Source organism: Eucalyptus grandis, chromosome 7 (assembly GCF_016545825.1).
Source record: "Eucalyptus grandis isolate ANBG69807.140 chromosome 7, ASM1654582v1, whole genome shotgun sequence".
NCBI classification, from domain to species: Eukaryota; Viridiplantae; Streptophyta; class Magnoliopsida; order Myrtales; family Myrtaceae; genus Eucalyptus; species Eucalyptus grandis.
The window spans coordinates 14,505,977-14,518,477 of NC_052618.1; the positions used below are offsets into that span (position 1 = coordinate 14,505,977).

General features: G+C 42.2%; 1 long non-coding RNA gene and 1 pseudogene across 1 annotated transcript; one reads left to right on the top strand and one right to left on the bottom strand.

Moving 5' to 3' along the window:
* LOC108960832 overlaps positions 1-12,501 on the top strand; it is a 76,184-nt pseudogene that overhangs the window by 11,323 nt on the left and 52,360 nt on the right.
* Positions 5,923-8,606, bottom strand: LOC120296289. Its single transcript, XR_005553206.1, has 2 exons — positions 7,041-8,606; positions 5,923-6,380 (listed from the first exon to the last, which is right to left on the bottom strand). It is a non-coding gene; the product is annotated as an uncharacterized LOC120296289 (long non-coding RNA).

Here is a 12,501-nt window from a genome sequence, read left to right on the forward strand (position 1 = left end):
AGGAAATGAGACGAAGGAGACGTGAAGCTTTCGAGACTAATACCAAACATTACAAGCTGATGAAATCAGCGTAATAACAATGGTCCCATCTTGCGCCTACCATATTATGTTGAGCATATGTGTCAATGCATTATCTCATTTTTTATGCGCTTATGTCTGAAAAGGAGACTTCGAGTAAACGCCAACGAAATTTGCGACCACGCAAACCATCCAGTCCTTGACAACAATCAATTTAAGAAATTAGCGACTGCAAATCTAAAAACTCGCTTCCCCCTCCACAGTGTAATAGATGGCAATGGGAATTTGGAAGACAGCGAGAGAGAATTGGAGAAGAAAATTGAAATGAAACACATATCAATAGACGAAGTCGGAACATATTGAAATCAATTCTAGAGTCTAATCGGAGATGGAAACGACTTGATAAGTAATCGACAGATATCTTCATCGCCCGAATGTCACGAGGAACTGTCTGTGTGTGGAGATTTCTTATGGCGCCGTCTTCCTTCCCCCGTCTGTTGTTTTGGAATCGTCTCACCAAGCACCTTCTGCTTAGAGGAACGTAGCATGTTCTATCTTTGGCCAAGCATCGTTTTCTCTCTGTTCATCTTCCATTTTTCACCAAGTCTTCCTCCATCGGGGTCATTTCGTATCTGATTCAACTTTCGAGTCCAATTTTGATTTGTTCCAAATACATTCTATCGATTGTTGCTTCGTTCTGTTCTCTCCCACTTCATCGACACCCTTCGGATTCCAATGCCGTCGCTCGCGTCCTTCGTTTCACCCTCCTATGCCGGCAAGAGGGGATGTTGGGGTGGTTGTTTGACAAGAGCTTTATCCGATTGCCGAGCTAAGGTCGACGGATCATCATCATCTGGATAGGATCCGCCTGATTCGAAGGATGAAATTTTTCGGTTCCACTCTCGGATTTCCCGTCAGTCCGTAAAGCCAGTCCAAAGGAAGACTCACCCAAATGATGGAATTTGTTGAGAGGAAGCTTCATCCAATACCTCGCCATCATTTACTTTTAATTTTTCCTTTTCTTTTGCTTAAAAAAACCATCAAAAACTCCATATTAGATTTATTGTGGCAAATTTATAGTAATTTTTTTTTTTTTTTTTGTGATGTGAAAATCTCATAATTAGATTTTTCTAAATTTGGATCCATACAACATATTTTATTCTTTGTCAGATGATTTTCTAGCAAAAAATTAGGCCGTTTTGATTTCACTTAAGCCACAAGAAGCGCTATAAAAGTCCATCTGCTTGCCGTCTATTGGTCGCCATCGAGCCACCATTGGGTTCCCATCTTCTTTTCCTTCCTTGATGTCCTAGGCATGTAGCCTGGCTTGAGGCAGCATTTTTAGTCCTTATAGGAGTAGGGTTACTTTTAATCGAAGCACATGATTGGATGAGATAATTCGTGCCTTCTAATGTCATGCTTAGCCATTCCCGAACACCTTCATGAAATTCTCTCACACTGAGCTCGTTCCAGTCACTGCGCTCTTCACTCGCCGAATCTCGCGATTCCGCCTCGGCTTACACGCGCGCCTCCAGTCTTCAGAAGAGGGCGGGGAAAAGAAGAAGCGAACAGCCTACTTGGTGGATAAAATGGGCTGGAGCCGATTTATATAATTAGTTCATTATTTATTTATTTTTTTTCGCCCTTCTTTTTTTTTTTTTTTTTTTTTTTTTTTGCTATTTTTTTTTTTGGGTACTTTTACAACCACATACGCTTGAATTGTTGACAAAAGTTCTGGTGTCGACAACATACATGATAACACTAAAGTTTGTGTTGTTGGAAGCTCAATACTTACGTAAATTGGTTGTTTGACAAGTGCATTTTGTATTGATTTACACATACCATGAAAATATTTTCCAAAAAAACAAAAAATGATGATGGGGGCGGAAAGAAAAAGCTCTTCCCCTTCTTAAATTAATCAAATTTTAGAGTCTAAAATTCCAATTTACATTCTATGTTGGCATTCAATCAAGTCCAAATGAAAGATTGGTAGAGCGGGGAAGACACTTTGACCTGTCAAAGTTTGGGACTTGGGGTTTTTTCCGTTGACAAAGCCCTAAATTCGAAATGTTCGAGCACTGCATTATTAATTTGGGTGGGAAATTTGAAGAGATTTGGCTTCCTGACTATTTTATGCATGTTGTTTCGATTGATTAAGTACAAATAGATTCTCCGTCTTTTTCTTTGAATAAAGAATTTTATCAATCTTCTCTTTGTGGTGGCAACCATTGAAGGTGTCAGTGACATTGGTTATCATCGGCTTTGTTTTATATGCATATTGTAAATCCTGCTATGAGATTGAGTAATTTGCTTTTGATGCCTGATTGTGTATTGCTTTGCTTCCAGCAAAGACCTACTGTGGAGATACTTAATGTTTTATAGGAAGATGATTGTTGATTTATTCGAACCCTATGATCTTGAAAGTCCGATTCATTGCAAAGAAGTTAGATTGATGTTGATGGCTCAAAAGGTGAAGTTGAAGGAGAAGGTTCGACTGATAGGTGATATTATGATGATGCACAATTGTACAAAAATGCAATCAAGCGCCGTATTCAGAGCTTATCTCACGCTCATCTCTTTCGCCGCAGTACCATAGATTTGTAACCGTGTCTCCGCAGCACGACTCTTCCGCAACCCCTCTCGACAGCACAGCATCCGAGCCTCCGGTAGTGGCTTTTCGTCTTAGAATCGACGACACCTTGCACTCTCGAACTCGAACTTGCTCTCGCCGCCAAATAAAGCTCACTGATTCTCTCTCTCTCGAACAGGGTATTCTTCGAAACAGAGCCCAGCTTCGTCATTCGACAGAACGCCTTCCTTGCTCGATCCCCTCCTCCACAGTGAAATCGACGTTTTTTAAATCTAGATAAATAGCTGGTGGGCGCTCCATTCGCGGTTGCAGCGAAGCATCAGCTACAGCGAAGCATCGCTGGAGTAAAGATTACATCAAGGAGAGAGAGAGAATCGAGAGTAGCGACCGGGAGAGGGAGAGGGAGACCGACGAAGGAGCTGAGAATTTTTATAATTTTCTTTTCTCTTCTCTCTTTTCTTTCATCTATATTTTTTGTTATTTATTTATTTATTGCCAGTGAAAATCCATGTGTCAACGACAATAAAACTCTAAAGCCCCTCCTTTACTTGCATAACGATAAATCCTTTGTGCTGTCTCATTCATTCATTAATTGTCAGCTTTTGTGAACTTAATGCATCGCGGCCTTTTCCCTTCTTTATTGAGCCAACGAAAGGGAGAAAAAACGCTTAAAGATCCTTATTATTAAAAATGGACTTGCAATCTTGTTTGAAATTTAAAGAATTCATTCATTATTTAGTGAATCCACATTGCTCTTATTTGATGCTACGGTCAAAAGGTTGAAGTCATGCTTCGACATTGGACGGGCATAACTCTTGAATTTGATCATAAGTGAAAATTCATGCCCATAATACATTTCGACTGCGCGAGCCCAACATCAAACTTTTAGCAACTAAAGCATTAAGTATTATCGTAAGAGCCATTAGCATAGTAGTCTTAACCCATAAGTCGTGTGTTGGACCTTATATTAGTCATTCCTAATCTTCCAATTCATGATACTAATCACCATTGCACACTTTATATATAAACATCGCATGTAGGTGTCGATAGCTAAATTTTGAGGCTCGTAAAAAATTAGAAATCGACTTAGCCCTACCCATTTTCATCAAGTAACGCGACACACGAGTATAAATATTATTTGCATCAATTAAGTTTTATTTCATTTTTATTTTCCTTTATTTTACTTCATTTCGGATAAATAGAAATTTTTTAAAAAAGAATTCTAAAAAATATTAAAATGAACGGAAGGGGCCCGGGGGCTGGGTTTTCGCCCCAGTCACTTTTCTTCTCTTCCCCCCCTCCGCGAGGGCCAGGGCCCATCTAACCAGCTCGCCCCGGCCCGGCCCGGCCCGGCCTCCTTTCCCCTCTTCTTCCTCCTCCCCATCCCGCAACCGAGGACGCCGCAGCAGAGGAGCGGAGCAGGTGGGCGACATGACCGGAGCTGCTGGCCGGACGTCCGGCCGGCGGCAGGCCCTCCTGCCCCGGGTATCGACGGACGGGTAAAGCGCGGTGAGAGTGAGCCGCGAGGGGGGGAGAATCGTGAGGGAGAGGGAGATCGAGGGAGAGAGAACTGAGAACGACTCCGGTGACAGCCGTGCCTGCGTCGCGGCCGAAATTCCAGGGTGTCGCCCCTCTCTCCGCGCCAAGCTTCGGTGGGGTTCCGGTTCGCCGGTTTTCATTTTTGTCCGATTTGGGGTCGGTTTCCCGAGGATCCCGGCGCGGAGACGCGCGAGGCGCACGGAAGTAGCCCGATCTATCAAGCTTGTCCGCCGTCCAACGCGGCCGAGCCGGGTAGGGAGCACCTCGACTCCTCTTTTTCCTTGCCTTCTTTGTCCCGTTCTGGGCTTGCCGAACTGAGATTGGTCGTGGTCCGGCTCACGCGATTTCGGTCCGGCCGGGTTTGTTCCCAAACACTTCAGCTCGACCATTTTTGGTTTTGGCTGATTGATTGTTGCAAACCCGAGTGCAAATTCAAGTCCCGAATGAGCAAGCCTTTCCCCCCTCCCCCATACGTTCGACGAAATGTCGAAGCTAAACGCACGTTCGTATTCTTCATTGATGACCGAAACTTGCTGGCGTTCGTGTTTATATTGAACATAAGATGAGTCTTGCCTATGCTGAAGTCGGGTTTTGCTGGTCCGTTGTTTGTTGATTTTGGCCCGAGTTCGCGTCAGGCAAGTCTAAAACCTCCTGTCAACCGGCGCCTTCCGCGTGTTTAAGCATTTTGCTTAGACATAACCGTGTTGGCATCCGAATTTCACACGTCCAGCGTGTGGAACCGTGATGAACATCACATCAGGTCCGATTTCACGTCCTCGCTCTTTCGCCCCTTGCCCGCCATTTGTATCCAGCAAACTCAGTAAGTTCACGGCTCCTCCGCCCATCGATTCTCCTCTCTGCCAGAATTTCTTCCGATTTTCATGTCTTGTTGCGCGCGAATAAGTTGAAGTAGGAAGCTGGTTTCGTAAAAACCTTCCTCCTCAATCGTCGTCGTCTTCTCTTTCAGCTAGGGCTCTGTTTTCAAATTCTTTCCACGTTAGAGTTATCTATGTTACATCTTTTCATTGGTTAGTAAATTAAGGAAATTTTTACATCAATGTCTACAAAATTGCTCATTGTTCAACTGTGGAAAGAAGCATTTCTAGTCACCCACGTTATTATCCTCAGCCATGCCGCCAAATGATATGATATCATAGGATATAGATAAAGAAAGTCCCCTAGCTTGGAAGGAGTAGCCTTATTATTTCTATTTATATAGAAATGGCAAGTAGTCCATATGCAGATTGAGCCATTATGAGTTGGTTTTTCATGGTCCTACACTTCCCAGACCTCTCATTACTCCTAAATTAGCCCGCAAATTTGATTTATAACTATCCTTTTTCAAAATGGTGATTTTGCGTCTTATATGAGTAGTCTGATAAGATCTTGAGCTTAATTCGTCACCGGTATACCTAGAGCTTAGTTATAATTGCTAGCACCAGTGATACCGCCACTGTTTTAGTAGTCGATGTCTACTTGTTGGAGATTTTTTTTTCCATTTATACAGTGTCTATAGTTGAAGCCAATAGAATCCTAGAACAATACTCATTAATAACATGTATTAAAAAAATGATGTTAGCTATTAATTTCTTTCATCTTCAAGCACTTTTAAACAGATAAATTTATCCTTTGATTTATTCGACTTCAAATCATTACCCGCTCTTTGCTCTCCGATTTATCTTTGGATTTCTCATTTCACTTATATAATTTCATAGCTCAGTCGTTCGAACATGTAAATGTGCAGAGTATTCTAGATGAATTCATTAAGCAACATATTCAAGAGAAGCAAAGAGCAACTCTTAGGTATTCCAACAATGAAGTTCATTGGGAGCCATAGACTCGTAAGAGGGGCTCTGTCTGTGTCCTTTTCTTCTGGTTGATGTGCATTTCAAAGAGAAACTCATTTGCGTGTAGTAAATGTTTGCATGAATGGATGAACAAAGATAATCACCCGAAGGCGTGCATTCTTTGCAGCAATAGCTTCTCGATACTATGTGCTTATCACTACCTGTGACTCGGTACCTCCACATAACTATGTGTTTTTTCTTCCCCACATTTTGTATCGAAAATCCACGAAGACACTACCTCAGATCTCCATGATTTGTATTTCCGAGTCTTTATGCTAATCTGCCGTCATAAGATACATGTATACAAAAACAAATGCAGCAAATGGCCTATCATCAATGCAGAAGTTGCCTAGGAGTGAGCTTTCGGGGCTCACCAATTTCATACCCTGCATTGTAACAGAATGAAACAACACATAATATTGACACTAATAACCATGAAGCAAAGCAGACCCAAAATAAATTAATTCAACCCCTAGAACAGCAAAGCAGGTAATTAACAAATAGAAATCGACGAGACCGAATCATCGACTACTTACCCTCGTTACCGGATGGAACAACAATTTAGAGAATATCAGTTAAGCCATGTAACAACAGGTCACCCATCAGAGGTTATGAGGGCAAAGAGACATCGAATGGCAAAAGCAATTATTGCTTGGGAACAGGACAAGCATGTCCAGAATTTGTGAATGATTGCTTACCCTTTCAAACAAAAGAAGGAGACATGAAACTTTCTGGCGCTAAAACCAAAAATTGCAAGCTGAGTTAAGTAGAGTAATTACAATGGTCCCATCTTGCGTCAACAATCTTATGATGGGCACGTGTGCCGTGTATTATCTCATTTTTCTGTGCTTATGTTGATCCCATCATAATATTAATATCAAGGAGACTTTGAGTAAACACTGATTAAATTTGCGACCACGCAAAATATTCACTCCTTGACAACAACGCATTCAAATAATGCAACTAAACACACTGCATTAATAAATTAGTGAGTGCCAATCTGAAAAAACCAGAGGATGAGGAAGCACTTTGTTGGAGGGACATACCGGAGATGCTACACCATTTATGAGCAACTCTCATTTCGCACACCATGAGCCATTCTCGGGTTTGATAGATCCTGAGGGTGACAAGTGATCTAATGAGGCCGGATCCAGCAAAGCTTCCTCCAGGTGGGATGGCGACGCCTTCACGAGGCTTGGGAGTGATGGGCACTGACTCCTGCTGCAGCTCCTCTTGAAACTATAGGGACTGATGTATTGCCAGCCGACATGAAGTTCATTCAGCAGAATTTAGAACGTAAGTCAATCGCCTGCATAGTGAAATTGAATTTCATAAACTCCACAACAGGCCCGAGACCCTAGAAAGCAGCACCGACTTCAACTCCAGCGAAACCAGCCTCTGTGATTGCAGTATCAACAACCCTCTCAGGTCCATGCTTCTGCCCAAAAAAAAAAAAAAAAAAAAACCTCGTTATTCTCCGACCACCTCACCCATTAGAAAGACTCTAGGATCTGCAGATATTTCGTCGTCAAATGCAGTATTCAAAGCCTCTCTCACAGTCATCTCTTTCGCCGTGGTGGCATAACTATGTAATGGCGTTTCTGCATCACAACTTTTCCGCAGCCTTTCTCTCAACATCACAGCATCCAAGCCTCTGGCAGTGGCTTTTCCTATTAGAATCAACAACATCATGCGCTCCCAAACTCGAACTTGCTCTCACCGCCAGATAAAGCTCGCTAATTCTCTCTCTCTCTCTCTCTCTCTCTCTCTCGAATGGGTATACTTGGAAACAGAGTCCAGCTTCGTCATTCCATCAAACACCTTCCTTGCAAACTAGACAAATTTTTCTCCGACCAGATTTTTTTCACATCTCTCTCTTCCTGTGGCTCTGGATTCCCCTGATTCATCTCCAGCAATTCAGATCATCCCCACAGTGAACAGCACCACCAGATTCCACACTCGAGTCACAGCCACTCTGATTCAAGTCATCGCTTTCCTGTCCTTATCCATGTCTGGATCAGATTTATCTGTGGCCGGGCCATCTCGGGCCCATGCCGCCATCGTTGCTGAACCATCGTCAGGCCCGTTTCATTTCCAAGACAAATTTCGATTCATTCCAGGATATGTGCTGTCGATTTTTGCTTCGTTCCGTTCGCTCCCACCTCACCGTCGTCTTTCGGATTCCATTATTTCGCCCATCCACGCCGCGCGCAAATGGGGATGCCCGGTGGTGTAACTGTTTACAAGAGCTTTATCCGATTGCCAAGGCTAAGATTGGATGGATCATCATCATCATCATCTGGACAGGATCCGCCGATTCGAAGGATGAGATTCTTCGGTTCCGCTCTCGGCACTCCCGCTGGTCCGGCGTCGCTTTGTCAACCGCGGCAGCGGAGGCCAATCTGAGTCTGTCATCATCATCCGAGACGATATGCCGAGTGTGAAGATTGGCGGCGGCGAGCATGAAGAGAAAAAACAAACGAGAATGAAAAAGGCGCGAAGCGGGGGATGGAGATGATTCGGATGTTGTGTGGGAAAACGGCGCAAACGGGAGAAGCCTGGGGTTGTTCTGGATGAGAAAGGAATTGAGTTTGAAAATAAAATATATATAAAAAAAAGGTAAAAAAAAGAACCCACCGTCGTTTTCGAAAAAAGCTGGTAAAAAACTCCAAATTATATTCATTTTTGTCGCACTTATTTTTCTTTCTGTTAAAATTATGTCCATGGCATATTTATCTTCAATATTTTCTTATGACATAAAAAATCCTAATTTTGTATCAATATGACATTCACCTTTTATTAAGATTTCGTTTGAACATTTTATATTTTATTCGATTGAAGTTGTTCTTATTTCATTTGACGTCAACATCGTTCATTTTCCGTCATCCATCTAAGTATATTTTTTCCAAATACTTATTGACACAGGGTGAATATGTTAAAAAAATTAAGGTAAATGTATCATAATAGACAAAATTTGGATTTTTTTTTATGATTTTTTCCCATTTTTTCTTAGCTTCATCAATAATCAGTCATAACTTATAATTGAGAACATGTTGATCTCTCTCATGGGAGCAAGTCCATTTGCTTGTCGCCTATTGGCCACCACCAAGCTCCCATCACCCTTTCCCTCCTAGATGCCCTTGGTGGTGATTATGTTAGTTGTTCTTGTCCCTTTTAGTAGTAGGATAGCACTTTCGTCTCTAGATTGCTCGAACATTGAATTCCCTGCTTGAAATTCACGTGCTTAAATCATGCAAATCTGTCACCCGTGACTCGTTCTTACCTAAATAAACAGTGTTTTGATGTCATTTGTGAAAGGAAAATTTCACTTTTATCTCTCCCAACTTCAATTCCGTAGCTCTGATACCATGAATGGACCTAGACCTAGAACCAGGGAAGGAGAGTAAATTTCTTGCAGGTATGCATCCCACAGTAGGTGAACAGCTCCTGTTCGAACCCTTCAAGGACTACCTTTTAGCAGAAAACCACTCAGCCATTTAATTTAGAGCCTAGAGACACCCAAAAATTCCAGGATGGAAACGTTTCTAACCTACCCAAGCTGCACTTCTTGGAGGATCCTACCAGGTTGGAGAAGAAGAGGAGTTTAGAAAGCCATAGAAAGAGTTTTCATAAAACACTCACTTTACTTCAAGGGACTCTGCCTAACACATTACACCCTCCATGCCTTATATAGACAATATGAGGACACAAAGCAACAAACAAGGACCAATCTCATGGGTCCAGAAACAAACAGAGGCACCGGAAATTTTCAGGAGGGAATTATTCACACACTATGAACAGTAACTGTACTGTGAACAATACTTTCCCTAGTCTAGTGCTACGGTAAAAGTGAACAATGCTTTTGCTATAGTGAAATTGTACGGACTCAGCGGTCTCGTCCGTCACGAGCATTGTAACTACAAACTGAGTCATCTGAGCTATCTTGTAGTAGATGTGCTTCATATTTCTGTTCAAGAGCTTCAAGATCTTCAGGTGAGAGGATTTGGTTCAACTGTCTTGATGAGGATGCTTCTACATGAGCCCAGTGGGATGCTTCTTCTCAAGCCCAGTCTGTATTGTCACGTACTGTAGTGTCGGGAGGAATGCTTGGCTGGGGCTAGTTGGATGGCTCTACATAGAAAGATGTGTCCATATTATGGGATAAGGACGAAGGTCCTAGATCATAGGGGTCTTGAGAAAGAGTACCTCCCCATTGTGCATAAAGGTCCTGTGTGGATTGGACAATGTCATATGTATTTGTCATTTCATTGTCTTGGGATGACGCGGCTTGTCTGTTTTGCCTGAGTGCTTCCCTAGCTTCTGGTGCTAGGTCATAATGATCCCATGCAGTGGGTTCATTATAATTCCATGCTTCTTGAGGAATAGTTTTATTTTCTTGGCACAAAATTCTCTGGAGTTCTCGGTACTAGTGTTCACAAGATCTAACAGATCTTGGATAAGATTTGTGAATTCGAGCTTCTCTATCTAGGTGGGGTTTGTAGGATGTGGTTCCTATTTCCTGAGGGGCATTAATGATGTGGCCACTGTTTGTGAAAAAATACCATGGTCACCGGAAGAACAGAATGGTATGAACTTCAGGATTTGGTGTTGTGGTTCTCAATTCTTTTTCCATGAGGTATTTTCAATGAGTAGGGGGATAGAACCAATTGAGAAAGTCTAAAAGATTTTGATCACTTTCTCTTCCAACATTTCTTCCAAGTAAGAATATCCTAGTGAGTTTGGCAATGAATCTTCTGGTTGGAATCTCAATGGCTATTAAGTACTTATTGGTTAAGTACCATAATAACGTTTTGAGCTGATTAGGGAAATCATCTTCCTTCCATAACGTTTTGGCTATTAAGTACTTATTCGTTTTTAAGATTATCCATTCCATGCGCTTGATAGGTGAATCCAGTGCTGAGAAGATCTCTTCACATCATGTCTACAGAACAAGAAATCCTCGAAGCACCTGTTTCTCTTGCTCTTTCTCCTTCATCCTCAAACCCCCTAGAGTTTCGTGTTTCCAATGCCTCTAAGATAGATTATCTTTATGAAGTCTCTCTTAGCAATGAAACCAAGATTTCTAAAATCCAACTTCCCCTCATGAACCCTTATTCTGCTTTTGCTAAACCCAACTCATCATTTTCACCTATCCGCTCCATCCGCCACTTATTCACCAAACCCCAAAGCAAGTAAAGGAGTACGTCCGGTCCTCCAAATTCGACCAGCATCCTATTCCTCTCTTGAAAAGAGTACTTTGTTACTCTCCATCCCTCCTGAATTTTCCAGACAATGGGCTCAACAAGGATACACTCATGTCCATTATGGACCTGTTCGTCTTGCTCTTACCTATCATGGTTGTAAATGTTTGCCAGTTGTGGCAAGAATTGCTTTGTTGGATACCGGGTTTTTACAATACCAGCATGCTTGCATTGGTACTTGTTCAAACTACTCTAAACACCGGACCAGTCTTTGTGACTTTGTATCCAAACTTCAACATTGCTCTTTCAAACCCCCAGCTACTTTCCTTCTTAAAGGTCAAAGTATAGCTCACTGGAGCTCCTCAAACTGCTGACTCTGTAGCTGCAACCTTACATTACAAAATGGTTTATCAAGTGCAGAATCATGCTCTTGATCTCAACTTCAACAATGGTAATGAAGATGCTTTGTTTATCTCTATGCAGAATGATCAGGCATCATGCATTCATGTTCCTAGACAGATCCCGAAGGATACGTTGGCCAAGCTCCTCCCAGAGACTTGGATTACCAACTACGAAAAGCTACATCAGCATAACAAGCCTTTTCGGTTTACGGACTGAAGTTCGTCCGAGAAAAAGATGGAATCATTTCCATCAAATTTGGCAAGGAAAGGAAGAAAGTCATTCTATCTTCCCGGACCTTCTTTATGATCGAACCATGTGTTCCTCAATCAATTTCCGAGCCGAGATCCAAAAGCTTGTTCGACACTTCAACGGTGATGGACATCATGTCCATTATTACAAAGACAACTATGGTCATTGTTTTTGGGATCCTTTTTACCAATGTTCTTATTATACAAATTCCCCTGACAAGGTAGATCCTTTTGCAAAGCCTCCACCCCGAAGGAAAAAGCCAAAGGATAAGGTGTACCAAAGGTACTTAAATGGAGATCCCTCCGTTGATACTCTTGGTGAGTGTGATAAATACCAGTTCATGGTTTCCTATGCACCACCTCCTTCACCAGAACTCAGTACTATGACCCAAGTTTTACCAGATCCACCAAAATCTCCTCCACCATCTCCTCTACAGAAAAAACAAGTTCTTTCCTCGTTCTACAAGCCAATCCTAAAATGGGCTAAGAAACATTCTTACCCACTTGAGGCTCCAGTAGAAACACCACCCACCTCTTCTATCCCCATACTCCAAGAAACTAACTTTCCCCCTCTTGTTAGAGAAAGCTCTAAACTCTCGTTTCCTGCCTTAGAAGAATTCATTGATCCATAAGGTAGATATCGCCATGTTCCTAAG